The sequence below is a fragment of the Podarcis vaucheri genome, assembly GCF_965113315.1.
Source record: "Podarcis vaucheri genome assembly, chromosome: 8".
NCBI lineage: Eukaryota > Metazoa > Chordata > Lepidosauria > Squamata > Lacertidae > Podarcis > Podarcis vaucheri.
Genome location: NC_138766.1, coordinates 46,742,254 through 46,766,836, shown reverse-complemented (window position 1 = coordinate 46,766,836; position 24,583 = coordinate 46,742,254). Strand labels below are relative to the sequence as shown.

The following is a 24,583-nucleotide window of genomic DNA, read 5'->3' as shown; positions in this document are numbered from 1 at the left end:
GTTCCCAGATTAGCTCTTTATTCCTCCCTCATTCCCGATGTTGATCTTTATTCCCCTCTTGTCCCTGATGTAGATCTTCACTCACCCCTTCTTCCCTGACAGGAAGGTGCCATTTTGGGGCTTGCCAAAAAACAACAACGTGATTTTTCAGTTTACTTGCCAAATATCCAGGACAAAATGCCACCTTCCAGAAATCCTCCCGGACATTGCTTCCACCTTTGAAATCCCAGTAATGTCTGGGAAATCCTGGATGTATGGCAGCCCTACTCAAGTGCCAAAATGTCTTGGGCCAGCCCTGGACAATCCTATACTCAAGATCTGTCCGTTGAGGGCATAGGATCTGATGCATCAACACAACTCAGTATATGCTGCTGGCATGAAACTAAGCTAGCAGAACTGCCCAGATATGTTGGCAGAATTACTAAAATGGGATGGAGTCATGTGCAGGAAGTAGGTGGCATAAGAAGGAGCATATTTGTGCCATATGCATAAGGGAAGACGTGACTCCCTTGCGTCACTGGTGTCAGTGGCTACCAATATGTTTCTAAGTGCTGGTTTTGACCTATAAAGCCCTACACAGCTTAGGTCCAAGCTATATGAAAGACTGTATTCCCTCATACAGCCTGCCTGGGTTTTGAGATATTCTGAGGAGGCCCTTCTCTCAGTTCCGCCATCCTCACAGTGGTGGCTGCTCCTAGACTTTGGAACTCCCTCCCTAGAGAAGCCTGACTGGATCCCATCTTGCTTTCCTTCCACTAGCATGTGAAGATTTTCTTGTTCCAGCGGGCTTTTGGGAACAGCCTGCTTTTAATGAAAGGGCTAGTGTTGTGCTGTTTTTATTGTAATTGTTGGTATGGTTTTAATAGATGTTATATACAGTACGTATATAGTTTTGATTTAATATATGTATATAGTTTTAATTCTATCAATGTTTAATTGTTTAATTATTATTTTTCTATGTTTTTAGTGGTTCTTATTTTTAACTGTAAGCTGGCTTGAGTACAATCAGGGAAAATGGTGGGAAATAAATAAATACATGAATACATAAATATCCATACCTCTTCAATCCATGGTCACAACCCCCGTTAACATTGCACAGTAGGAATTTCTTTCTACTGACTTTAATGGAAATAAAGAAATAAAATAGCTATCTCCACATTACCAATTGGCCCATCCATAGCACCACAACAGAGCACAGGATATGATGCATTTCAAACCCAATCATAGGATACCACCATCAGTATATGAACCGCACAGATGAAGGCCATAACTCAACACAGGGCTATGCCTATTTCTTTGGCCTTGGGTCATGCACACTTAGAGCTCAGAATGGGATATTAGCAGACAGCCCCACTCCCAAATATTCAGAGCTGATCCCACTCAATCTTTTCACGGGAGATAATACTAATGGTTTAAACCTCTAATATGTTCTTTTTCTTCCTAGCAGCCAGGCTAATAATGATGAGATACTGAAATAATTTGGAGAGTGCTTCTTTGACAAATTGGTGCAATAAAGTATAGCAAATAGCACTTGTGGAAAAAACTGACTAATAAAATAAAATAGGAACAGCGTTTGAAGAATAAAGACTATTGCAACTGATTGATACAGCTCTGCGTGAAAAGTTATATGGGTGAAAAGGAAATCAGAAGACTCCCTTTGGTTTGCTTTCCGTGCAAATGGTTGTGTGGGGTGAGAACTAAATTATGTTATGCGGATATTATGTTGGAGGATATTGCTTTATCACCATCTTCCGGGTTAGGATGGGATATTTTATTTGATGTGTAATAATGTTCTTCTAAGTTACAATCTAATAAAAAATCACCAGTCTGGCCATAGCATTCTGCTCTAGCTGAAGCTTCCAGACTAGACCCAAGGGCAGCCCCACATAGGAATGTATTGCTTTGAACATTTCTGTTGGACTGGCCTATGACAACATTTTATGGTTTATGTATAATGACATAATATATAAGCATAAAAACATTACAGCATATGTTATAGGTTCTTTGTCTGTTATTTATATATTTAAGATATGTGTTTTCCACCATAAAAATAAACCCTCTAATTGATTCAAGACAAGAAACTTGATTAATATAGAATATTCATAAACAACATAATATAAATAAAATTACAGTAATAAACACAGCCTTTTAAAAGTGAACTTGCCAAAAAGTCCGTACCATCCAAGTACAGCTAGCATCAAAATGCCTTGCTGAATATAACTGAGGTATAAATAATTTTAGTATATACACAATGGTGCTATTTTTTAATACCGAATGTGGGCACAAGGCAGGAGCCAGCTGCTATTCTTCTAATCTCAAGAATACTGTTAACATTTTCTTTCTTCTTTACCTTCTATAAATTGGTAGTGAACTTTGCTAAAGTTGGCTCACCCTGAATTTTTTTCCATGGCATCAAGTAAGTTCATACATAATGCCAAAGCACACAAATGAATTCCTCTCCTTTTCATACTCTCTTCCTGTCTTCACAAACTTCATTAGTTACTTCCTGCTTCACCACATGCTATTGTTTGTCATCACACTCCACTCATGTGAGATCAGAAATAACTTCAACTTAGGTAAATGAGACTTCTTCATTCTTTCCTCTCCTTGCAGCTCCATATATATCTCAAAATCTGCCCCAGAGGTTTGGAGGATACTTCATAGGGATGATCACATTGTGTGAGAAGAAGTCTGTTCAGGCAGACTTGGATTCTGCTCACTGCATTAATTCCATGCAAAATCAACTCTTACATACTCCATATTTTCCCAAAGTGGACTCTTCACCACTTAGGGATATGAGAAGTACATTACTGCAGTATGTCACTAATTTTCTTTATACTTCACTGACAGTCAAAATTAGTTCTATGTATATATAGTCAAAATTATCACAACATCCAACAATTGATTTGACTCCACAGTGCAACACTATGAACATCTACTCATAAATAATCCCATTTAGTTCCCTGGGACTTACTTCTAAGTAAGCTTAAAATTTTAGCTGAGGAACTTTCTTATACTGTTTATGGCTACTGGGATTAAGAAAGGGTAGAGCATGAATTCCACACATAATCATCATCATCATCATCATCATTATTATTATACAAATTGCCTTTTACATAAGTTTTAAAGTGATTTAGAAACATACAATAAAAACAACTAAAAGCAAGTTTTAAAATAAACACCCAAAGGAGATACATAATACAGAGATGTATATAAATATGCATGTATTTTTTTCTAGTTGGAAAAAAAATCAAGAGAAACAGCTAAATTCAAATCAAATCTTGGTCAACCAACAGTTCAGATTTCCTGTAGGTTAGGGATCATGATACCACACAGGTGCACTTGTGCCTGAAGGACCTTTTCTGGTGTCTCCCCTTATCTAATTAGGTACCCACAACAGTTTCTACAATTTGCAATTGTGGCCATAGGCCCAAAAAGGATAGTGGGCCCTGCTGTCAATAAACCAGTATGACTGGATTGGGTCATGCATAATGTCAACACAGAGCCTGGCATTACATGACCAGCCCTACAACCAGTGCTAACTGTATTCCCTGCACACTGAATACAATTATAATTGTTCCTAGGAAACATGTTTTAAGCTGTCCTCAACATGCCACTGGGTTGCATCACATTGGCATTGATGTGAAGGGTTTCCTCATTTTGAAACAATGGTTTGAAGTCAACTAGGAAAACCTAGGTAAGAGAAAACACAATTGGCTTTAATACTACATATATAGACTTTCGATGTTCTCAAGCAGATGTGATTCATTATTGGTCATGCGGAGCCATTGGTTCTTTTTTTTTATAGTGCCAGACACTATACCTACAAAACAGCATGACCAGATGACTCATCCAGGGGGGAGACTGGAATGCACTGGAAATGCGCTGGAATGCACTGGACATGTTTCAGTTCTAGCAAGAAGACATCAAGAACTGCACTTACTAATCTTTTCAGGTGGAATTATCAAACTGTGCCCTACATACTGCTTGGAGTAGAATTTTGCAGCAGCCCAAGTTCAAAAAAGGGGCACAACAATATAACTAAACACTTGCACCAAACATGTACAACTTTGCCATCACCTATGTGGTCAATCTTTTTGCATTGGTTTCTTCTGCCTGCACACTGTAGCTATTTGTTTGTTTGTTTAAAGCTTGATTTGTGTTTATAATAGAATCATAGAATCATGGAATTGTGGAGATGGAAGGGACACGGGCCATCTAGCCCAAATCCCTGCAACGCAAGAATCTTTTGCTCAACGTTGGGCTTGAACCCATGACCCCGAAATGAAGAGTCTCAAGCTCTACTGACTGAGCTATTGCAATACATTCAATAATACGGTACTTATTTTAGTTAACGTACATTAAAACTGGGTCAATCCACCTTGCCCCCAAGAGGCATATAAATATTTGTATTTGGTCACATCATCATAATTGTCCTATAGTGGTGAAAACCAGAGTTAACTGTGAAGTAATCAGGAAGTACCCTGAGCTCAGCAGCATCCTATTAAATCAATTGGGATACCTCCATACTGCCTCTCCAAACACATATAAATATATCCAATAATAATAACAACAATTTATTAGTTGCCTAGTACCAAAGAACTCTAGGAAACTTGCATACACATATGTGTGGTTTTAAAAATAAATAAATAAACAAACCCACCAAATGTGCATACAGGAATAAGTATGATCATAATCCCTCAAAAGCCTGGGATAAAGGGTATGTCTTGACTTGTCTTCGTAAGGATGTTAGTGTCGGAGCCAGGTAGACATTATTGCAAAAAACATTCCACAGCGAGAAAAGCCCTCTTCCTTGTTACCACCCTCTGGAGAAAAGTAACAGATGAGCGCCATAGTGTGTAGAGAAGGCCATTTATAATAATTATATAATGGTGATAGTGCTACGCGTATTTTAAAATGAATGATAAATATTTCCAATACATTACAACTTCTGTGCTCCTGTTTACACCATCTCTTTCTTGACAGATAAAACACCACAGAATATGCCCTTTATAAGAGGACTGCACTTTCAGATGAACTTTCCAGATATACTGCTGGATTTTGAGAAAGTGAATTAAAATCAGAACAGGCGACCGAAAAGAATCAGGCCTTGTACAACCGTCCCAGAGCCCTGCAATCAAGGTGTAGGCCATAAAACGCTGTTTCTGCGAAGGACAATACTTCAAGGGCCACTTCTCCCATATGAACCAACCTGGACCCTGCAATCATCATCTGAGATGCTTCTTTGTGTGCTCTTCCACAAGAGGGTAGCTACATGAAAACGGGCCTTTTCTGCCGTGGCTCCCTGTTTGTGGAATGCTCTCCCCAGGAAAGCTCGCCTAGTGTCTTCATTACATTTCTTTAGGCACCAGGTGAAAATATTCCTCTCAACCAGATTTTTTTTTGGGGGGGGGGAGAGATATTTTTATTATTATTACGTTATGCATTTTGTGTTTTATGTTGTAAACTGCCCTGGGATCTACAGATAAAGAGCGATATAAAAATTTAATAAATAATATCACAAGCTCTCGCAGGAGCCTACCACCCCCATTCTGTTTATTTATTAATTTATTCACAATCAATGCAACGTGGAAATCATTTAAGTAAAATACGCGTAAGCGGCAATCAACCTGAATAACTGAATTTATACTCGGGGCTTGCTCCAGAATTTAAATTCAATATACTGTGCATAAAATACACGTAACAAAGGGATCTGTAATATTTCTGAGAGATATTAATCTATTGTGTGTGTGTGTGTGTGTGTGTGTTTCTTACCACTATTCCAAATATTAAATACTTACTGGCGCTAATATCAAAAGCTTATTAATACTACTAGTGCCAGGGCCGATTATTTTTATGACAGTTGAACAAGGTTGACATATAATGGTGATCACAAGCTGATAATTCTCAGCTTATTGACTATAATAAGCTGCTGGGACAATTGCCATGACAAAAGAGACCCATCAAAGCAGCCTAAATTTATTTCACTGGTCCATTAGTGCTGTAGTCCAAAATTTGGAGTCCAGCTGTCCTACACACTGCACCACAGAAACACACACACAAATTCAATCTGCTTTATGAAGCTAAACATATAAAAATATAGGTAACTTTCACTCATCATGTGTTGTAGTAAGATTACTGAAGGGGTGTCTAAAGATTCTCCACCCTTCATATATACTCTCGTGTGATATTGTGGAAGAAGCTTGCAGTGTTAGGAATCAATCAATGCTTGCTGATCTTAACACAGAATTTATATTCCTTTAACATCTGTCAAATCAAACACAATGCCAAAGGTCACCTCTCTTCTAACATCCTTAATACGAAAGGTGTAAAACAAGGGTGTAGTCTTGCCCCCCTTTTTTATTTTTATCAGATCTTCCAGAGCACATAAAAAAAAGAATCACAGGCCCCCAAAATCAAACAGAAACAGAAAAGCATTAAAACAGCAGGGTAGAGGGGGAGAACCGCACAGTTTGGCTTAAATAAATTGCAAATAAATCCAACCAAATACCAGAAGGCAGAAATCCTCTTCTGACTTGCTAATTAAAATTATTAAGTGTCCAAACACATACCCATTAAGTTACTTTAGAGCCTGGAACTAAAGACCTAGTTTTAAGAACTACTTACCCGTATCTACTAAAATATTTTTTATCACAATCAGTATTTAAAATGTATTCTAAAAAAACTGCCATCTCATGAACAAACACCATTATAACATTCAAACGACAGAGGTTTTTTTAAAAGTTCTATGTTTGTTAAATGACTAAGGCTACAACTAGGAGTAGGGAGAAGTTTGTCCACTCCGTATTTGGGAGCAAAATGTTCTGATTTACACCTCCTGGACTGCGGTACCCTATGTGGTACTGTCCAGATGTTGATGGACTACAACTCCCACCAACCCTGACCATTGGTCATGCTGGCTGGAGTTGGAATCCAACAATATCTGGAGAGCAACATGTTGGCTACTACTGTTCTGTACCACACTGTGAAATGGAATGAAGGAGTACAAATTTTAGTCCACACTTCCTCATAGTGCAACTTACAGATTAATGAGGTAGCCTGAGAGCTACCTTTTACTTCATTTTAATTCTTAAGCACGGTGCACATGGAAGCAACAGTACCAGCAGAAGTCAACTCACATGCAAACCATTCTACATCAGTTTTGCACATAGACAGTGGCTGCTTCCCAGCATATGTGTACATAATAAAATCAGGGTGGCTTATGCCTTGGAGGGGGCCCTGAGCAAAATGCCCACTGGTGAGCTTCTATTCTGTCAAGTGAGTCCTGATAAGCTTACCTGGAAGTGGCAGGTAGTAGCACTTTGTCTCTGGTTGCAAATGTCGCAAACAGTAATTTGCACTGACATAGCACTGCTCAGAACAGTGAGCCAGATTTTTTAAAAAGGGGAGCCCAGAGCAGGCATTAGTGATGGATCTGAGGGCACCCACAGTTGCCTAAATATACCACATGCCAATACCTATCCTGCATAAAGCTACACACTTATATGAACTTTACATATAACAAACTACATGTACAGTGGTACCTCGGGTCACATATGCTTCAGGTTACATACGCTTCAGGTTACAGACCCCGCTAACCCAGAAACAGTACCTGGGGCTAAGAACTTTGCTTCAGGATGAGAACAGAAATTGTGCTCTGGCGGCGTGGCGGCAGCAGGAGGCCCCATTAGCTAAAGTGGTACTTCAGGTTAAGAACAGTTTCAGGTTAAGAACGGACCTCCGGAACGAATTAAGTACTTAACCAGAGGTACCACTGTATTCTATATAGAGAAATGTTATTCATTTATGAATTCCTTGGATGCAAACCTTGCAAGATTTCATAAACGATGGTATTCCTTGAAAGCAGAAGTTGAGAATGTGAACAATAGTTTCCTCACAGGAAATTCACCAGGTCATTCCATTGTTGCAATCCTAGGCACACTGACTAAGGAATAGGTTCCACTAAAGTCAAAGAGACACACTTCTGAGTAAACATGCTCAGGGATGCAAAAAAGACATTAAAGTCCACAATTAGCATCTTCACTTAACTCTTTTCTTACTCTGTTGTATAAGATGCAATGATTTCACTACTCCATGAGCCAGGAACAGAGAAATAGGAAAATGCATATAAGCTTACTCACTGAAAACTAAAATGCCTAGTGAAACTAAAATACTTGACTCTAAATGGGAAAATGATATCCCAGTCAACATAAATCAGAGTAGCTTGACTGCATGCTAAAATCTTCCAGATATTATTAGGAGCAAGTGAGTGGCATCACCCATTTTACAAAGACAAAGGAAAAAATAAGCATATTAGGAGATACTAGGTTCCAACTAAGTGTAATTAAAGTGGCGAGCCATTTCCAACAGCATCGTGATGTTTCTATAAAACATGGTATCTCAAGAAGTATCTATAACATAATTATATCACTTCAATTTAAGCAGATATCTTCATTTACTTTTAGTACCTGCAGTAGAGGCAAACACAATAAAGCCGTTTAGCAACTATTACAGGGAAGATAAAGGAAACTGCCAGTCTATAGCTCCATTGGGAAAGCAAGTCAATCATGGAGGACAATAGGCTGAAAATGCTTGAAGCATTCCTGCTCAGATCTCTTCCCCTCCCACTTACAGAAATAATTATCTGCCGTATTCAACTTTCTTTCATTAATGCTTTGGAAAAAAGAAAAAACCTGAACACCTACTCATCACATCTTCAAAAGATAAACAAGAAAATGGATTCCAACTGTTTAGAACAGTTTTAAATTTAAAATTCCAAAGGTAATTTTAAAAAACAGACTGACTATAAATAAAAGCTTTCATAGGACAATTTTATGTTAAGGGGAGGGGATTTAAATCTCTATCCTTTTTTAATTATTCAGGATTTGTAATCCTATATTGGGAAACTGAACTCAACAGGATTATACCATGTATATTATCAGTGTAGGTATACAGGAGGTGTCTTATCCCAAGTCAGGCTTTAGGGTATATTCTAGAAATGGCCAGGGATTGCAAAAGTTGTAGTTCAACAGCATCATGGGATCCAAGGTTGAACAACAGAGTTCTAGAACATTCAACTATAAAAAGCATGATTTGATACAATAATGTAGAAATCCTATAGCAGGATCTGCTGGGGGTGATCTGCAGCTGAGCTGGAGGGTTCCTGGTGCAGCTGGGCTAAACTGGGCTTACATCTCTCACCCTCAATTCAGCATTATCTCCCCCATCTCAGCTCAGTTAGGACCCAGCTGGGTGACTTGAGCCCAGTGGATCTTGAACAGGTGTAAGCCATAAAAAGGGGTGTTTTGGGGGGGAGGGGACAAGGAAGCGGCAGGACTGGGGGTGGGGGGCTTCAGCTGGATCATAAACTCCTCATCTCAGTCTGGCAATCCAGTATATTAAGCTGGCAAAAAGGCTGGTGTAACTCAAACATTTTAAAGGCTTGTTTTCCATCTGCCAGGCCTAGGCTGGATCAGTCAGTGACAGCTCTCCTGCTTCATGGGCTTTGGATCTGGTGTAACTTTAAGCTGACTTAATTTACACCAGCTTCTTTTACACTAGCTGCTTGTGTATAGAATTGATCCCTTCCACATCTTGACTAAGCAAAAGGGTTAACACTGTGAACATTGCAACAATCAAGAGCTGGTTGGTGAATATATTTATGGCTGACCAAAACAATACTGGGATTTCGAAATAAAGAGAGCACTTATGGGGGGGGCGCTCTTTGAACAAATTAGATTAAGGGTTGGGGATCTCTTGTCCATGGGTGTAATTAGGCATGACAGTGTTCCCCAAACCACCCACACCTGACATCATATGTGATGTCAAACATGTGGCAGGTAAGGACATGGTGCCAAAGGAACAAATGGGAACTCAGAGTGAGTTCCTGATTGATCCTTAGCAAAGGACTCACTGACAGTAAGACTCATTGGCACTAATGGCATTGGGTACAGTTTTGAGTCACCACACACGTGTGAAATAGCAGGCAACTGAAACACCCCATCCTGCCCCCGTTCCACCCTTTTAGTGACAACTTTTATGACATTTATGGGTCACTTCCAGGTTTGCGCGCATATTTGTCATGCCTAAAACGGAGGTTGAGTGTAGTTCAGCCAAATGCAGCCAAGAAGCCATTTCATATTTGTTGTTTTATTTGGGAGTTGCTCTTATAGACTCTTCTATTTTGGAAAGGAAGGGAAAGTATTTATATATGTAATAAAATTTTGGTTTTGGATTCAAAACTGTGAGTTTCGGCTATGTGCTCGATAACAACTCTGAAGACAGAATGGGTATCTAAGGAAGAAAGACTAGCAATGTTGTTGTAAGAATGGCTTGCACTTTTCTTCTTCCACCCACAGATTTCAGTAGACGTAATGAATTTCAGACAAGATAATATGCTGTTAGAATGAGAGCAGGAAAAGACCCTGGAAAAAAATAGCACCAGGAAACATTAGTAATTTGACACAACTAGGGCAATATTTAAAGAACTTAAAGCATCATTTTGGCCTTTCCCCCTTGCTCTCCCATCCCATACATTTTACATCACTGGAGAGCAACCTTCCTCAGTAACACTTCAATATTTGATGCCCACTAGTACCAGGGATGCGGGTGGCACTGTGGGTTAAACCACAGAGGATAGGACTTGCCGATCAGAAGGTCGGCGGTTCGAATCCCCGCAACAGGGTGAGCTCCCGTCGCTCGGTCCCTGCTCCTGCCAACCTAGCAGTTCGAAAGCACATAAAAGTGCAAGCAGATAAATAGGTGGGAAGGTAAACGGCGTTTCAGTGTGCTGCTCTGGTTCACCAGAAGCGGCTTAGTCATGCTGGTCACATGACCTGGAAGCTGTCTGCAGACAAACGCCGGCTCCCTCGGCCAATAAAGCGAGATGAGCGCCGCAACCCCAGAGTCAGTCTCAACTGGACCTAATGGTCAGGGGTCCCTTTACCTTTACCTTTATAAGAAGTACCACTTGAACATTTTTATTCTTTAAGTGCTTAAGTGCTTTAAGTGTATAATGAATGGTACTGCATGAATACTAACATATCATATTTTAATATTTCCTAGAAAAAGCAATATGACAAGCCATTTTATCTCAACTTTACATGCTCAAAAGGTGAACAATATAGCAATCTGGAACAATGATACTTAATGAGATCACAGGAGTATGTGACAAGACTGCTTTCATTTAGTTTCTTAGGAGACAATATAGTACTAAGTTTTCCTGAACATGTGCTCCATTCAGCTACATCAAATTATTTTGTTGTTGTTGTTATACATGATTATATTTGATTGTCTTTTCCTCTGATTACATCTGTTTTCTGTTTTAACTGCTAATAGGTCATGAATGTGAACTAATGTCATCCTACAAGATGACATTCCTACAGAATTACACTGAAGCTATATTATTAATTACATTTATATCCCACTTTTCCTCCCAAAGAAGCTCATATTGAAAGTTCTGTTGCAAGACTGCTTTATTCAAAAGAAGGATTTCTGTCAGAAAAACTGGAAGTTAGTGATTAGTCTACAAAAGGGGGGAAAGCTTTTGCCAATACACTTTTCTATCCACAAACAATGGGAAGCTGTGGCCACAGACCCTCTAGAGACCCAATTGAAGCATATGCAGGTAATAAACAACTGTTATAAAAGCCTCTAAAAATGACCCCCTCATTCAAACATAGAGCATTTCTGAACTGCTGCTGCATTATTCATACAAGAGTTAATATGGAGAGTAGTCTTTCATAATACCAAATGATTAGTAAATGAATGTGTGTTATTATCTACTACATTTCTGTACCACTTCTACTTGACTTGCTTTGTGATATATGCCTCCCTTTGCACTTATCACTTAAGGTGGAAACCTGACTGTCCCATATTGCTTTGCTTCCGGGTAGATGTGTTTTGGGTACTTGTCTCTAACGAATACATTAATATCAAATTCTGCACTGCTAATAGGCAAAATACACTCTTGGATAGCATTTAAGTCAGCATTCCTCAAAGAGATTGCAGGGTTAGTTCTTCTTATTACAAGTAAAACACTGCTGTGAATCAAAGTAAACAAAACAAAACAAGTCCTCAAGTAAGGACTTGCTTCTAAGCAAGAACAGCAGAATGGAGTCTTCCCCAAGCCACCATTGTCAGCCCCTACGAGTACATCTATTAGTACATACTAATGTTATATGTAAATCATGTATATGAACAGCCTTCACAAAGAGCTAAATTCTTATGCCAAATTAAACTAACGAAGTAATAATAGCACTAGCCCTCTTAGACCAGCACTAGCCCTCTTAGGGCATTCTGTTTCTGTGTATAGCAAACCCATGAGGAAGGGACTACTGTATGGGGACACGTGATCTGGCTCTGTCAACACACCTGTCACCAGTAGCAGTCAGCAGGGCAGGGCAGCAGTGCTTACCTGACATGCCATCACTGGAAACACTAGCTTAATGGAAATGGGAGTGGGGAGGCAATAGCAAGATTGATGCTGTATAAACACACCATTGTGAGTACCAAATTGACTCTACCAATGCCAACCTACCCCTCTTCCTCCCAGTAAGCTGCAGAGACACTGGCATTAGGAGGTCAAGTAAGCACCACTGCTCAGCCTTGCAAACAGTTATTGCCTGTCACCCGTTACAAGTTGGGAATTCAAACATGTGAAGGGTCTCCCATAGTCAAGAATGAATCCAACATATACACATATAAAAGACCACACACATTAAATAATGTTTAAAAAGGTCTTTAACACATTTAGAAACCTGATTTCCCACCAGTCCAGTAGGACCTCTGCTTCATAAGTTTGCCTTACTACTTATGAAGGGGGATAAGAGTGGTGGTGAATGCCTTGCATATTTGTAGGACGCAGAATCAGAATACCTAAAGAGGGCTACTGTAACTTCTTAGCTGCCCCTTGGCTGACATCAGACTGGGTGAGAAATAAACTGAAGAATAATTCCCAAAGAATCAGGAAATAACATACTTCTGAACTAATCCAGATTTGCTTATTCCCCCCCCCCCCAGCTGCAGCCTTTGAATGCAGCTCCTATGGAAAATTGAGAAAAGCAACTATCTTCATCCATTTTCATAGGGAATGATTTCAAAGACTATACTGTATCTCACAGGCAAAAGGTCATCTTTTGTGTGTAATCCTCACATGGATATGGTCTTGCAGTGGGAGTGGGAATTTGTGCCCCAACAGCAGTTTTTACAGATACACCCCTTCAAAGTAGGGAATAAAGTCTTATCTAGCTTTGATTTTAATCAGAGATGGGTGTGAATCAGAGATGCTATTTCACACATACATGTATTCACTTGATTGAGTGTGCGAACTAACCTCCAACAAAAAGACCGTAAGCAGACCCTGCGGAATCAGGCCAAAGGCCCATCTAGTCCCAGCATCCTGTTTGCACAGTGTTCTCCCCACCTGTGACTCCCAACGACTGGCATTCAGAAGCACACTGCCTCCAAAAAAATCCTTAATATTTAAAATAAAATATTTAAAAATCCTTAATAAAATATTTTTTTTAAAAAAAAGAACATAGCCATTGTTTTGTAGCTCTTAGCCATGGATGGACTTGTCCTTCATGCATTGGTCTAATTCTCTTTCAAAGCCACCCAAGTTGGTGGCCATCGCTGTTTCTGGTGAGAGTGAATTTTATAGTTTAACTATATGCTGTCTGAAGCACTACTTCCTTTTATCTGTCCTGAAACTTCTAATGGTCAGTTTCATTGGATGTCTCAAGTTCTAGTAACATGAGGGGTGAGGGGAGATCACTATCCACTTTCTCCACAACATGAATAGTTTTATACACCTTTATCATTACATTACTTGCCTTTTCTTTAAACCAAGGAACACTAAATGTAATAATAAATATTTTAACCTTCCTCATTTGCTCCATCCCCTTGATCATTTTGGTTGCCCTTTTCTGAACCTCTTCCAGCTGTATGAAATCCTTTTTTAAATGAGGTGACCAAAACTGTACACAGTATTCCAAGTGTTGTTGCATTGTATTACTTAGAAACATAGAACTGCAAAGTTGGCAAGGGTGTATGATTTTTCTTTCTTTAATCTGCAGTGGCTCATTCACACAGTAAGCAATCATTTGATACTGATATGTGAACAAAGCTTTATGCATTTGTTGCTTTGATAATTTTTAATTGTTTGTTTTGCCTTGAGACCTTTTGTTTAGAAGGAAATAAACTAATAATGAGTTTCCAAAATATTGTGCACTCAACAAACCCTCCATTCCCAACGCACTTTCCCAAAATACTGACTAGATTTTTTTTTGTTACATAGCAACAAGAACTCCAATATACAGGAATTATGTTCCATATTAGGTTTCTATTTCCAAAATACCAAAGCTTCCCGAAGTCCAAATGTTCGGACACAAATATTAATGAAAGCAAAACCAAGTTCATTTAAAAATAGGCTTTAGGCATTGTTGCTACTAGAATCTATTCTCTTGGTGCTATTTCACATAAATCATTAGACTTCCATTAAAACAGAATTTGAGAGTGTGGCTTCAAATTTCCCCCAGCTGCTCCAGAACAGTAATCATTAAGCTCTTTGGGAGTGGTGCATACATATCTGAGAGCAGAAGAGAGTGCTAAGAGTATAGAATTTCACAGCAAAAAAATAATAATAAACTAGAAGAGCTCAAAACACTTGTTCATTATTAATTTCTGTTTATTCTAATAAGAGCCAGGGAACTGAAAGGGTCATTAAAATTAGAGATTAAGATAACTGAATTATTTACTTATGGTTTTATATGGAATTGCATATTTAGAGCTGATGTTTAAATAACAGCCTTTCTAACAAAATGTACGCTACTCTAATTCATTCAGCTACTGTCACAATTAAATTGCATTATTGTGCTTAGGTTCAAGTGCCTTTAAAACCATTTCATAATGAGCAACATTCAGTGTGCTGCTAGGAGGGCAGGTTTTGGGGTGGGAGGGCAGGTAATCACAGTCCAAAGAGCTATTTTAGGTGCATCTGAATACTTGCATGAAAGTTAGCCACATGACTTCTAACAAGCAGATATCAGTGCACAATCAGCTTTTCCTATGTGCCAGCTTTTTTTGAAAGAAAGAGATGCAAAGCCCGGTTCAGTGTATCTTGAGCCAGTCTCTCACTTATATGCTGATTAGTGGCCTCCAACTAAGTTCTATTCAGAATACACCCAATTAAATCAATGCATATAAGTTTTTTATGTCCACTGATTTCAGCTGCTCTACTGTAAGTACATTGGATGTTGGATACAATTCTAAATATTGTGCCTCACTCTATAATAGCATGCACCTATGCCCAACTGTTTCACTTCTTTTCTATGCTGCATATAGTAGCAGAACCTGCCAGGTCATCCCAATGGTAGACAGCATTTATCCCAATGTTGCAAAGTTGAAACGGCTAAGCCACATGAGACAACAGAAAAGGAAGAAATCAGTGAGAATAAACATTTTGAAGACAGTATGTGACATTTAGAACTATGAAGGCAGCTTTTAGAAGAATGAGTCTGACATTTGAGGAAATTAACAGGATTGATAAAACCATGTTCTAGGACTTATTATCTACTAATGAAGTTCTTGGGAGCTCTTTAAAAAAAACCTTCCAGGAGTATCAAGAGGATTCAAGATAAGCATATTCCCCAAGCCCAACGTGGATGGGATTGACCATTACTAGCAAGAGAGAGCACTCAGAAAAAATATTTCCTTTTTTCACCCAACTCAAATTATTTTTATTATTTTTCCAAATTATTACAAATCAAACCAAATAAATTTAATTTAATACAATTTCTTAAAATCAGGTTTCCGGTTTCTGTTCCAAACATATGATCACCACCATTTCCTTGCACAGTCACACAATTTCTTATTTAGAGTCCACTTGATATCCTTTACTTGCCGTTTAACCATTCTTCCAGCTGGCCACTTTTTTCATCTTACAAACAGCACCTCCGTTACATCTTTAAATAATATTCTATTTAACGTGTGTAGTCCTTCATATACATTGTTGTTCCGGACTGGTGTGTTGGGAGAGTTAATTACTATCTTCCATTGTTCGGTTCTTTGCAGTGTTTATCTGGATGGTACAAGGTCGCATTCCATTTCTTCCACTGTTTACAGACTAGCATACAAGCTCAAATAACTCACTGAGTGCATATCCAACCTCCACCACTAAAATCCCACTCTGGAGTTCTTCCTCGGCACACAGTTGAAAGCAAGATCTTTTCTCAAATTCAGCCTCTTTACCACATCTGTTCAGCCACAGTTTATTCTCTCCCCCCCTCCCCGCATTACTCCATCAGCACTCCTCGTCCAGTTCAGGAATAATTTTAAATAGTCCATTCAGCCTCAATTGGGGGGGGGCATAGTAAAACCCTGTTAAATTCCTTGTTGAGCATAAATTAAAAGCTGCCCCCTCTTTTCTCAAGTAACAAACATAATAACATAACAGTGGCTACACACGTCTCTTTCATTTTGCAGGGGAGGACAAGAAGAAAGCAGATCATTTGAAAACCATAAGAAAAGACCTTATCCTCCCCTTTCCTTTCCCGGCTGTTGTAAGGGTTCTCAAGCTTCAAAGAAAACATTCATATCCATTCAAAGAACCAAGCCCAGTCTTTTCAGCAGCTGACTGATTGCCTGCAATCAGCATATGTTGGTCCAGGAGCACCTCTTGATTAATGCCAATTTTCCAAATTATGGAAGAACCAGCCACAAATCATGCCAGAGATGGAGGTTCGTCCATGGCAGTGACACACTCCCAGATCACACCTGCTTCGCCTTTCAAGTTAGCAGACATGGGCTTGCGTGGCACAGTGGGGAACACTGCCAGGATTTTCAGATCATAAATAATGGCTTTCCCCTGCCTGAACCTCCTTGTTGCCCACAAAGAGCAGCAACCACCATTGACTTGTGACGTGACCAGAAACCCAGAAAAATTTCCTACCCCCTCAGAAGTTCTAATTAGACTTCTAATTGTTGGCCTCCCAGGATTATCCACCTCACCTTTGAAAGGTTCTCGTACCTCCCATTTGCAATAGGTGCTACAGGAGGAAGATTAGAGTCTGTGCCTCTCTCTTTTCCCCCCTTGCCACAGCACCTGCTGCAGCAGCAGCCAGTTCAGTGAGTAGAAACAAGAAATCGTTTCTAGATTGAGGCCACATTTTAAACTGTAGCACTATGAATAACCAAGCACTATGAATAATCAAGGTTCCAAGCCAAATAATTTTAAACTTTGGTGACATGACTTCACTTAAAGGAGAGCTCTTAGCAGGCCAGAAAATGGGGCTTTCTCCCACTCTCAATTTCTGCATCAGTCTAATAACAGTATTCTGCTACATATTCAATAGACAAAGGAGCAAAGATTATTATTGTAACTGCTGTCGTTTAAGAGAATGTACTTTAAATTTTGTCTAAATGCAAAAACTGATAACTCCATCAGCTGACAAGATTATGACATCACCATTCAGTTCACCTTGTCACTGCTGATCTGCTGATCCATCTGTAACTGTTCAACTGGATTTATTTTTCACTCTCTCTTCTACCTTTTGTAATAGGTCTGAGCCTGCTGTCAACTGCCATGCCCCCAAAGCCTATCAGAACCTTCAAGTGCGCAAACTGAAGTATTGGAATGGTGTTGAACGGAAGGCAAGGAAGACCCTGGGAGAAGAATTACTAGATTTCAATGAATCAGGAGGCCATAGAACAGTGGTGTCCAAACTTTTTTCATAGAGGGCCAGATTTGATGAAGGGCCATGAGGGCTGATCAAAGGGCCAACCTTTTTTTAGTATTGAAGTTGTTGAGGAGTTTTTTGGATTTTACCCCAGGATTTATTTTTTTTTACCCCAGGATTAAACCGACCGGCAGGTTAGATTAGCCCCCCAAAACGGCCTTTGGACATGCCTGCCATAGAAAGTATGCAGCCTGGCATCTTGTCTCCCATGTTAAAAAAGCTGGGTATATTGCAGCTTTTTTTACTTGCTTGCCCAGGACTGGTAGGTATGGGGGGAGGAAGAAAATGAGCCAAAGTTAGGGTCCAAAAAAGGTACCATAAAGGCATTGAAGAGGCAATTGCACTTAAGTAGTGGTTCCACGCTCTCCTGAAAGGATGTCATCCATGTTGAATTCATGTTCTTTAATCCTAAGTGTATATGGGGATGCGAGTGGGGTGAGGACAAGCTGTAGTCGGCAATGATGCAAAGAAACTATTTCAACTATAGTCATTCACAAAAACAGTGTTATGAGTTTGTGGGTGCAAGGCACCCATAATTTCTGGATTTGGGAAGTGTAAAAATATAATAAACGCTTAAGAGAGTTAAACTGAAGTCAGACTCTTAACAGCTGGGCTTAGCTTCCTGTGCAGAGGAGATCACTTGAGAGATGGGCCATCAGCAGAGAACAAAGACAGGAAGATAGGCCATCAGCAAGACAGACTTTCTGCTGGAGCTATGAGATAGTTAGTCTGAAGACAATTCCACAGTTTTGGAATTTCAGTTGGCTGTGGTGTGCTGGGAGGGAGTGCCAGTCTGTTACATGCAGCAAGTTGGAGTGGGGGCTGAGCACAGTGTTGGTTGCCTGTTTGAATAGGAGACTGTGGCAATGGGAGAGACAGGACCCTCTTGAGTGTGATGCTTTGAACCCACCATCATAGTTGTATATCTGCATAAATAAACCATATATAATGAAGACACCACAGTCTCCATTGTGCCTCATTTCCAAAGGAAACACAGGCCCTGGGTAAGCACCTGGAGTGCAGGAATCCCACACTGCTCAGAGATTGAACTGGTCTGTAATGATAGTAAATACATATTTCAGCTGATTAAGGCACAACAATTACTTAGATGGTTAATACACATATGTATGCATACCAAATAGTGTCATGTGTATGATGTAAACTGTGCAATGCAGACTTAAAATTTAGTCATCTGAAAAGATTAACACCACTAATAATAGGGATATCATTATAACAAAGCAACCACTGAAATTATTAAGGAAACACTGAATTTGGGTTGGTTTTGAAGTCCACATTAGTGCTTGTCAAATTCAATTACTTTACATTAATTGCTGAAGCATAAAATCCATTTACTCTCAGCAAGAGTGTAGTTTAATCACCCATAACTTTTCATAAACAAACAGCATTTCTGAAATACCATTTTCAGTTATTAATAGTTTTTCTACCTCAAAAAGAAGGTACTACTAATTCATTTTGTTTCTAGCTGTAATAACACCTGTAGCTTCCATTTTGGAAACAAACCAAAATGGCAGCTCAACCTCCTTTACAAAAGCTTCAAACTCAGTATTATATAGATGTAGTAATACTGAACAACAACTGTTACTATTTGCTATGTAGCATCCCAACTGTGTGAATTATTAGGCTTTATTAGCAACATATTAGAAGAAATAGAAGATCTATTATTCTCACTTGAGAAACTCTTCAAATTAGTGAATTCCCTCAGTTACATGTCTAATATATCAGTGCATTACTTTTTCTTTTGCCATATTAAAATAATATATTAGAGGAAAATATGGGAAGTAAACAGTTGGCTGAGCAAGTGATGTCATCAGAAAGGGTTATGGTTTGGCTTCTTGGACCATGGTCTCTGCTTCCTTGAAAAATGTCCTGGACCCTGGCATATCTGGAGGTAAGTCCTGATAGTGCACACAGTCCCAAGGACAACACTAGAGAGTAGTCAGATAGTCCAAATGATCAAATACTAGTCTGGCTCCAGTACAACAAGCAAAGTCCAAAGTCAATACGCAAGGTCAGGTTCCCACCTCTGCAGAACATCTTGGGTTGGAACACCTTTGGTCAGTCCTGAAGTCACAGTCCAGGAGAGTTCCCGAAGCAGCCAAACCAAGGTCCATCAATGAAGAAAGCTGAGCAGATACAGAGCCTCTGCCTTGCTTCCCTTTTATCCTTCCCACTCTTGATTGATGCACCTGTGTTTGCCCCAGCTGAGCAGCTGTGCCTCATCACTTGATGAAACATGCAGGGGGTCACAAGAGCACACGAATCACAAGAGCAGGCACCAGCAAAAATCACAACGCAGGAAAAACCATAAAGCCAGTCAATGCCTCTACACAGCTCCAACCTTTTTTCAGACATTGTTATGGACCAGCATATTGTGATGTTCAGCGGGTGATATATCATGATGCTGAAAACCAGATATCTCCGTCCTTGGAGATTTTTAAGCAGAGGTTGGATGGTCACCTGTCATTAATGCTTTAGTTGAGATTCCTACATTGCAGGGAACTGGGCTAGATGACCCTCAGGGTCCTTTCCAACTCCACAGTTCTATGATTCTATGATTGTACTCCCATCAATACGGATGGGTGGAGTTGGAGCGCAACAACATCTGGAATCCCTACCCCTGTATTAAAAAGAATATGATGCTTTAGTTCTAGTTAGCATGACCTGCCACTGAATTTAACAGAGTTCCAGTTACCTAGGATGAAGAAGTGAATAAAAGCAAATATAGGTGAGACATCTACCATTTTCAAGCCTTCAAGTGCCTGCTGTCTATCACCCAATTTAACTGGTTTATTAAAACCTATAGCTAGTGATCCTATAATTTTATGCACTTTGCAATGCAGTCTTATGCATGTTTGCTTAGATGTAAGTACCACCATTTCAATGGAGCTTACGTTCAGATAATTGCTATGCATTTTGCTCCAACATTTCTGTCCTTTCTTCCCAAGCGCCAAACTATCATATATTATGATTTCCTAATATATTTCACAGCAACATCTTCCAGCACAGAATCCCTAGCCTGTTTTACTTTACCAGGGGAACTGTCTCATCACTTACTGACCAGTTTCAGGTGTAACGGGAAACCATGGTGTCCTGTTACGAGAATACACCATGGTGAATCTTTGGCTGGTGTGCATCTTCTTTTCATTGTTTCAGATGTGAAAGGGTGGAATCTAAAGAATCTATTTGCACTTTGGACTAAAGCCCTGTTTCCTATTATGTCTGAATATCATGGAGGGAGGGGGACTACAGTTAATATAAACCAGGAGCTGAAACCATGATTTGATCGTGAGACACAAATACAGTGGTGCCTTGCAAGACGAAATTAATCCGCGAGTCTCTTCGTCTAGCGGTTTTTTCGTCTTGCGAAGCAACCCTATTAGCGGATTGGCGGATTAGCGCTATTAGCGGTTTAGCGGCTATTAAAGGCTTAGCGGATTAGTGGCTAAAAGGCTATTAGCGGCTATTAAAGGCTTAGCGGATTAGCGGCTAAAAGGCTATTAGCGGCTTAGAAAAGGGGGGGAGCGGGGAAAAATCGGAACACTCGCAAGACGTTTTCGTCTTGCAAAGCAAGCCCATAGGGAAAATCGTCTTGCGAAGCGGCTCAAAAATGGAAAACCCTTTCGTCTAGCGGGTTTTCCGTCTTGCGAGGCATTCGTCTTGCGGGGCACCACTGTAGATGCTTTAAAATTTATCTCCTTGCAGATGGAGATGGGAAGAGGAGGAAACATGTGAACTAGCCTTCCCACAGCATATCCTTGTAAAGGAAATCTTGGTTTCGCATTACATCTAAACTAGGCTGTCGTCAGTAGGGTCATAGTCACAGGGACTGTTTCCATCAGCACCATAGTGATTTTTATTTCCTCCTTGGCTGCTACAATGATAAACTCCAACCATTGGAGGGTTTGGTTTAGGTGATAAACAGGATTGACAAGATTATAAATTAATGCATGAATAGATCTTAGAAATTAAAATGCATTTTAAAATATCCATGTTTTAACTGAAGTAACTCCCTGAAATAGGATGCTTATTGCTTCTTCAAATTTTATACATACAGAAACATATACATTCACGTGTCTATCTATGTGTGATTACACTGCTATTAACAAAGAGTGTACCTCTCAGGATTCAGGCAAAATGAGCAGCAGGGTTCTATTTTAAAAGGCTTTTCTTTGTTATTTTATTAAAATAATCTGAATTAGATGTCCTCAATATAACACTTTTACTAATCAATTAATCAGTTGTTTAACAACAAACATTTAAAATTAATTCAACAGTGTTCTCTGCTTTTGTTCAATGTTAGCATTACAGTTTTTGCCCTTCTCTCGGATCTAGGTAACAGAGATGCTTTCTTCACAGCAGACAGAAGTCACATAATAAAATGTCAAGGGCCAGATGTCAGAGGTAGTAAAGATGTTAAATGAAGCAAAAGATAAACATCAAACCGTAAAGTGATGATAAATAATGTGACACATAAAAACTCACAGAAATGCTACAATGCGCACATGCTTAATGTTGACCAATAGGCAGCAATGAAAGAATTTAGAAATAGAATTTTGCAGAAAATGACAGCTTATCATAAAAATATATATTATTCATAGCTAATGGACTATTAATGCCAAACTCACATTTTGAGACTCTAGTTGACTTTTACCCCAAAATGAAATGGACATTGAAATCAGCTTGTCCTAACCTCTATTAAATCCTTACATACATGCATAGTACTTTTCAGTATTTAGTCTAATAATCTAAGGTAAAAACTCACTTCCAAAGACAAAGCACCATGGGTTTGGCAACAAGAGACAAGAGATTAAGTGAAGGGTGGGGGAGGGAACAGGTGAAGCAAACCCAAATGAGAACCAAGAAAAGAAAGCTGTTGTCCACCTTTGCCTTTTGATGTAACTATAGCCCATCTTTTGAATCACTTTTTACATATATATCTGGTATCTGGTTGGCATTTTTCTAGGCTACAGCATCTACCAATAGATAGAGCCAGATTCACAATGACCACAGCTTGTTCATCCACAAACATAAGGATGAAACCTGTTAGAAGACAGATAAAGGCTATTAGACGAGCAAGAAATCTCCATTATGTGGTTTTAAACAGGCACCCCTCTAAAGCACAACTTGATGACTCTCCTGTAATTCTGAACTGGGACAATGTATTAAATAAGGCTTCTGCTTATGTTATCTTGCAGTCATATCACTGTAGTCCTTTTGCATAAAGAAATACAGTTCATTCAGTCACTCAATAAACACTTCTGCATAAAAAGGAAAATACGCATCCAGTCAAAGTTTTGCATAATAATTTCGCATAGAAATAGAAGCCAATTTGCATCATGAAAGAGAGAATGAATCACATCTACATTTATACCAAAGATTATTTATAAATTATTAGGCTCTGTTGGCAGTGGGAAAGTATTTATCATACTTTGCTTCACAAAAGGTTATACTGTAGCAATTTTATTTTTGAAATACATAAACACCACATCCTGCAAAATAATGAAATGGTTATTTGCAGTTATGAGAAACAAACCTACCTGTAGGATACTTTTTTTATAAACATTTCTTTGTCAATAGCTGTATTTACTATTTATAATTCTGGCTTTGTCAAACAGCTATACAACTGCTACAAAGAGGCAAAAAGAATCACAATAGTATCTTATACTGTAATGATGCAAAAATTTCTATTGGTAGGTTTATGGAGTCTGCCACCCAGGGTGAATTGAAATACAAGGCATAATCAGGAGTTCCCAGATATTTTTAGCAGTTGTCTCTTCAGATGCTCAGGTGTCTTGTTCCTCAAAACACTCACTGATAAATCACCACAATTTATCTGGCAGATGGAACCATCCCACTCTGCTTAACTCTACCTCCTGCGTTCCTTATGCCACCTGTCCCTCCACTTACTTCAAAAAGGTTATTCACATGTCAAAAATGCAGATGCCACCAACAGCATCCCAGCTGGTTCTCTTCCAGAGAGTCAAGCACCCACAACTCCCTGATCAGGAAAGAAGTGCTAGATGGCTGATGAGTCACACAATTTCCCACTTTTTAGGTACTACCTCTATAAAATAATAATGCATGTCAATTAGACTTACTAAGAGACCTAAGTAAGAATACAGGAACTCCAAGGCACACATGAAGTTCCTTTGGCACACCTTTGAATACATTAGAACTCTGCAAACTTTGGATCATGCATAGCTTAAATAGGTAATAGCCAAAAATGTAAAGTATATTGGACAATACAATGCTAATATGCGAAAAGGTGGCTGGAGTTATCAATGACATGCTATATCTCAAAGTTAAGGAAATAAGCAGAAAATAGCCTTCATGTTATAAGAACTGCAGGCAAAGTTACTCATCTAACCTCAGTGTTTCATTCCCTATTTCCATTTTTCATATTTAAATGGAGGAGACCCACCAAAATTACAGATCACAACAGTTCTATACAGTTACAAAGACTGTCTAGAGCCATTTGTAATTAATTACAATGATCTTGTAGTTGACGTTCCTGTTCTAGAGTAAGAGCCTGGCCTTGCAAGCCTCCTCCATGAATGGGAATGGCAGGAACACTTTTAGAATGAAATTCTAAATGATAAACTAAAGTATTTCATATCAGCAGCTAGACAATTCACCAGTTTGAGATTATTTCCATCTAAACAACAATTTCATGCGGAATATTACTATCTTCTCTATGCACCATGAAGACAGGGAGCACACTCAAAGCGCAAATGCTCCCACTCTGTGCAATAGATAAAACCTGAACCAGGATATCATTAAGTTATTTGCATATAAGTTATGTTGTATGGTGGAGAATGAATATATCA

General features: G+C 39.2%; 1 protein-coding gene and 1 long non-coding RNA gene across 10 annotated transcripts in view; both read right to left on the bottom strand.

The window, feature by feature from the left end:
- LOC309539219 overlaps positions 1-24,583 on the bottom strand; it is a 342,474-nt gene that overhangs the window by 303,882 nt on the left and 14,009 nt on the right. The gene's annotated exons all lie outside the window — the stretch shown is intronic.
- The window catches only part of DLGAP1 (DLG associated protein 1), a 294,134-nt gene that overhangs the window by 264,175 nt on the left and 5,376 nt on the right, over positions 1-24,583 (bottom strand). The window contains exons 1-2 of one of the 9 annotated variants that reach the window (XM_082235144.1): positions 8,928-9,025; positions 7,828-7,962 (exon numbers count right to left, since the gene is read on the bottom strand). The exons of 6 other annotated variants lie outside the window; for them this stretch is intronic. The gene's annotated coding sequence lies outside the window, so the exon portion shown is untranslated. Of the gene's footprint in view, positions 1-7,827; positions 7,963-8,468; positions 8,730-8,927; positions 9,026-24,583 lie in introns of those variants that run through there. 2 more of the 9 variants (XM_082235143.1, XM_082235142.1) reach the window with 2 other exon arrangements.